This window comes from Argentina anserina, chromosome 1, assembly GCF_933775445.1.
Source record: "Argentina anserina chromosome 1, drPotAnse1.1, whole genome shotgun sequence".
Classification (NCBI taxonomy): Eukaryota; Viridiplantae; Streptophyta; class Magnoliopsida; order Rosales; family Rosaceae; genus Argentina; species Argentina anserina.
In genome coordinates, this window is record NC_065872.1 from 10,512,458 (window position 1) to 10,518,522 (window position 6,065).

General features: G+C 37.4%; 1 long non-coding RNA gene across 1 annotated transcript; it reads right to left on the reverse strand.

The window, feature by feature from the left end:
- Nucleotides 1–298: 298 nt before the first annotated feature.
- Nucleotides 299–2,132, reverse strand: LOC126787370 (uncharacterized). Its single transcript, XR_007671238.1, has 5 exons — nucleotides 1,993–2,132; nucleotides 1,741–1,889; nucleotides 1,497–1,590; nucleotides 673–1,169; nucleotides 299–583 (listed from the first exon to the last, which is right to left on the reverse strand). It is a non-coding gene; the product is annotated as an uncharacterized LOC126787370 (long non-coding RNA).
- Nucleotides 2,133–6,065: the final 3,933 nt, after the last annotated feature.

The window sequence follows — 6,065 nt, forward strand, 5'->3', positions numbered from 1 at the left end:
TCCGAAATCAAATGGTGTGGTCGCATTTTCCGGAACATCAACAAGGCAAAATTTATCTAGAGAACTAATGAATGTCATATTTCTTGAAGAAATGTCTTGATCGCAGTAAAAACTGCATTCACTTGTACCACGCTTCATACAAGCTTGATGCCAACATGAGGTCTCTCGTTGAATAGAGAAAAGTACCAGAAAGCTCCCAGCACCTAAAAGACAGCAAATCTGATTAATGGACATGGTTTATAGGCTATGTGCTAGGCTAGCACTAGCTAGTGATTTCTTGAAGTAATTTTTGAATAGAACTCTTGAGCCACGGCCCAATCCTCAGGGCGAAACCATTGTTAATTGACAAAAATAAAGATTAAACAAAGTTAAATAATGACGAAACTTACATGACTGGCAAGGATGTATAAGAAAAAATAGAATGCACCTCTGATCCATACTTCTTCCTTTTGCCTAATTTTGTTTGACGAATGATGTATTGATAAATCCTTGGCAAATATTGAAGGAGAAGAAACACATCAATTATCTTTCTTCAGTCAAGATATTTGGAGCTTCTCATTTTGAAGAAAACAGCCATTAGCACCTGTACAGATTAGATTGCAATAAATTGCTAGTGAATGTGATCTAGATCCGTTAACTCATGAGGAAAACTCAATTTCAGATTTCTCTTACTTGTGGGATAGGGAGAACAGCAAGAATGTCAATTAGAATCGAGTGCCATGGCATCTTACGAGCTAATTCCCTTGCAAACCAAATTCTCGGATGCTTATTTTTTTCAATATTTTTTCCTTTTTTTTTGTATCGTCTTCGCTGTAGATTGTACATCTCCGGTGACATTCTTAATGTAATAGAAAATGTTCCCGATGAAAGCAATATCAGTGACTGATCGCAAAAGATAAGCAGCAGTCCTCAAATTTTTGTCCACTCCAAGGCACTTGATTTCCTCGTTAATGATCGGAAGGTAAAAGAACAAAGGATCAACTGTAACTGCAATCACACATGAGATTACAAGTATGGTATCCCAGCTTGTACCTTGAAGTTTCTGAAGTAGTGTCTTTTTCTGTTCGTTCTGTTGTATATGTTGTTCACTGGTACGTTCCGATACTAATAATGATAAGGAATTCTGATCCTTATTACGACTAAGATTTGCAGCAGCATCTCGTGTATGGCTAATAGATAATGAATGAATGATGAGAAAATAAATTACCATCACTGATATCAAATAAAAATATACGCTTTAGAAACTAAAATTATGGAAAGGTATTAGGTAAGACATTTGTATCACATGACACGTCGGATCCGAATCATGGATGTGTGAGAACTCTATATATATATAAAAACAAACAAGCAGCCTAGCAATAACAAGTACCCAAAAAAACCTCGCACATTCTACATCATGTAGCTAGTGGATAAGATCGATGTGTGACCGTAAGTGACACCTCTCTTGCATTAGTTGATGTCACTTTCAAAATAATATCAACATTTGAAAAACTAACCTATGTTGAGCAGGATGGTGCATATTCTCCGTCATGAACTCTACAAGCTGAACCGCACAAATACAAGTTCCTCTAGTACGACAATTTTATGGACCTGAAAATGTACGACAATCAAAATCATAAAAATAACTAATGGCTCTTATGAATAAAAAGACTAAGAGACCAAGCTAGCTAAAATCTAATAACCATTCGATAGCAAGTCCAGATAATTTTCATATATAGTAATTCTTGAACAGTTTCTTACCTCTTACAGAAAATTCAGTTCCCGCAAGTTGTGTATAGCTACCTAAAGAGAAACGTCAATTATCAGGAACATAAGACCCTTCACATGGATACTAATTACGACGCCAGCCATCCCAGCTCCAGCAACTGCTACACATATTCAGCTCCAGCCTTCATATGATAATCAAAGCATAACAGATTTTACTTACCTGAAATCTTATCTTTCGTAATGTACGTATATATTAGCTTATTGAACTAGCTAGTACGGTAGTACCAGTATGCAGTTCTTGTAGTATTGGACTTGTGAACAAGCTAAGGGATCGAGCAAAGAAACTGAGAGAATCTACAATCAAGAATGCATGAAACTGAATATGTATACTTCGCGTTTCTGAGCACCTGAAATGTATCGATCGATTTATAGACCCGCAAGTCGCAAGCAAGCAGTATCTCGGAGGTCTTTCATTTAAGCTGTAACGACCCCAAAATTTCGAGCTTAAAAACTCAAAATTTTAAAGTCGTTAAACACAAAATAATCTCAATGAAATCAAAATCATTTAAAATGTCACAGCGGATCAATTCTGAGTTCTCAATACAACTCAGACAAACCAATTATTACAAACCAAATTTATAATCCATACATAAAATGGAAATGTAATAATCCTCACAATCACTCACAAATCTCACAAATAAAACCACTCCAATTCTCACACACAAATCCACACTAAAAACCTCACCACAAGTAGGATACGAACGACTTCGAGCCTCCAGAGTTGTCTCTCAATCTCCACTAATCAACACCTGCGGAATTATCCCCTACACCATCGGATTGGTGCACCGGGATTGTAAACACAAACCCGGTAAGCTTATAGCTCGTATGAGTAAAATGAAAATATAATCGCATATTAATATATACGAAAAATCACAAATCATCAAATATAAATGCCCTCATGAGACAATGGACGGCCCATCTGGTTGTCCCAAAGAAATATGAAATGAAACGCTCATGAGATATTAAGTAACCCTTCTGGTTACCCAAATGCATTTATAATACGGGTACCAAGAACGCTGGTACACATCTGTTACCCCTCTCGTAATACACCGCCGACATTGGATAGCCACCCGCTACCCAACATCCAAAACAATCTGAGTACTCATGAGCAGATAACCACCCGTTACCTCACATGCAGTACTACGGCAGACAGACTAGAGCTCTAACTGCATCGTAACTTTCGCCCGGCCAAAGGCTAGGTTTCGACTTGCCAAACACGTACAATAATCTCACATCATATTGTACCAAACATCAGGTCCGAAAACAAATCACATTTTAATAGTCTGAATGTTAAAATCACGTACAATAATCTCACATCATATTGTACAATCAAAATCACATGCTCGATATATCTTGTCATCAAAATGACATCATCACAATAAAATCATAACAGTATATTATATAGCAAACTATATATATATATATATTTATTTACCATTATACGATATATATATAATCCATTATATCTTATACATGTCATAATTTATAAACACGTCCGAAGACAAAACGTTTAACAAACTCCATATTAAACTCACATGCTTGTCATCGAATTGACCTAATTCAGATGAATTCATAACAGTATATAATATAGCAAATTATATATATATGTACTTATTACCATTTATACAATATATATAGAATCCATTATATTGTATACATGTCGTATTTCAATATTAAAAACTCTTGTAAATATCTTAGAATCACCGCAAGGGTAGATTCGTAAATATGTGAGATTTTACTCACCTTATCGACTCGAGCGTAATTCCACAATTTCCGCAGATAATTCTTTTCCTTGATTTATCGATCACCTTGAAAAGATAAGAAAAGAATTTAGAAACGTTTCGTAAACCTTTAAATGCCAGAACAGTAATATTCGGTTACTGTCCAGCAATTTTCGGTTTTTACGAATTCACTGTTCACTGTTACTATTCACTGTTACTATTCACAGTTACTATTTATGTATTAATGTACAAATACGCACCAATACGTATCTCTGTACGAGTACATACTGTTTACGTATTCTTGTACGTATAAACACTATTTAAATGTACGTACTGTTTCAGTAAATAATAATTACCGAATTACCCTTCTAAAATTACTTTTTACCTTTACTAAAAGTAATTTATATTTACAATTACCGTATGTAAATAAAATTTATATTTACCGTACTTAAATAAAATTTACTTTTACATTTACCGTACGTAAAAATAAATTACAAAATTACCATTCTCGGAATCACTGTTCACGCCGCCGCACGTGGCGGCGCGTGGGGTGCACGCGCCATCTTCGGCAGGCCGCGCGTGGCGCTCACGCGCCACTCACTGTGGCAGCGCGTGGATCCCACGCGCCGAGCCCAAAACCGGCGCGTAGCACGCCACCGCCGCCCTATTTCTCTCATTTCCTTTCTCCTCCACCACTCCACGGCCCAAAGCTGCCCTTACACCATCTCACGCTCTCACCCGCGCCGCCTAAGGCGGCGGTGCTCCATTCTCCATCTACACCTCCGATCCTCCTCCAAAAACTTCCCAATCGATCTAAAATTCTCCCAATCAATCCCAAAACATTGTACAACCACACACAACAATCAATTTCATCAATCCTTACCTGGATTGAACGGTGGAGCTTCGATTCGTTGTCGGTGTGAGATGGGTCACCGATCGTTCCGTCGCGTCTTCTTCCTCGATCGTGGTGTTGCAGGGGTTGAGGAGTGACGGAGGTGCACCTGCTCTGCACCCTAGCTTCGTCGGAGAACAGATCGAATGGTGGCGATTCGTAGCAGAGGACGGGGTGCGTCGACGTGACGAATGGCGACGGGGAAGGGCACGATCTTCTCAGGGTTTGACGAGGAGGGCCGTGCGAGGCTTTTGAGGAGGGCGGTGTGTGACACGGACCACGGGTCGGCGAGATTGCCGGTGAGATTTCTGAGGGAGGGAAGAAAATCGGGGAGAGGGCGAGAGAGAAGAGAGTGAAGGTGATGGAGGCGCGGGGTAAGGAGAGAGAAGAGGGTTTCCGAAAATGGAAACCCTACTTCTGCTTAGTTTCCTTTTATACCCATTTCTAAATCGGAAACTAACTTCCATCGTTAATAATTTTTACCTCCAACGTCCGATTCGAAAGTGTCACATGTCCACGCTCTTCTATCGACGAGCTCTACAACTTTCGTGAAGAAATTTTTAGCAACCAAGCGACGGAATAAAAGTCGATAATTTCGTTCGGAAACGTTACGTTTTTCTTATTAAACGTTCCGAGAATGTTTCCGCTTCCGTTCCGTAAAATTGCAAACAATCAAATTCATTTTAATTGAATTTCATAACTTTATAGAATTCAAATCAAATCAAATATTGTTTTAAAAAATTTAGGGTTATTACATAAGCAATTATCCGGGGATTAAGAAATGGACTGAAAAAGAGACCAAGACTTGGGTTAGAATGAGATCTATGCGCAACAAGTAATAAACTTTGTCTTCTTTCGATTACAAAACGTTTACTTGAATTGATGACTCACAAGTCTTTATTTTTTAAGTTCCCTGCTCTATCTGTTCCTTACCTACCATTGAAATTCGGATAGACATATTTCGATCATTAGGAGCAATTATTTTTTTCTGATACTCTATAGTGGTTTAAGGGCTTTGCCTGCAATATGCAGAAGTCAACACTATTTACTTATAATTACTTGCCAGTTGGTAATATCGAATCTATATAAAGAACGACTAAATGAAATTACATTGTTCTTTTGTCGGTGACAGCTGCTTATTAAAAACTAGATTAAATTTTCGTTCATGGTCGAAAATTTTCGTTCATCTTACATCGAGTTTACACTAGTACTGTACGTTCATTTTTGACCGCCACCAAACAAGGATACTAATCCACAAACAAAAAAGAAAATCTAAAGGCCCAAACCAAAAGACACTACTAGACCCAGTTCAGGGCCCAAATTCGTTGAAAGTATTTAGAATACTAAATTTCTTCTTAAAAAATTAATATAGACATGTGGATATGTGGAAATATGACCGAAACATGACTTAAATAATAAATTTCATTATGTCATTTGAAAATGAACATTCATTCTTATAGGAGCTGATAAAAAAACTTTATTAGGCCCAACTAAATAAGCAATCAATCCGTTTGGATTCCCATGTTTCCTCCTCTAAGTCCTGTCATACATTGAACCAAAACAAAAGGTGCGTCTTACAATACTAATTTCATATCATTGTACCAAAACAAAAAGTACGTCTTGCAATACAAATTTTAATTTCAATAGATATATACATTTCCTAACAAAAAATAGCAATATATATC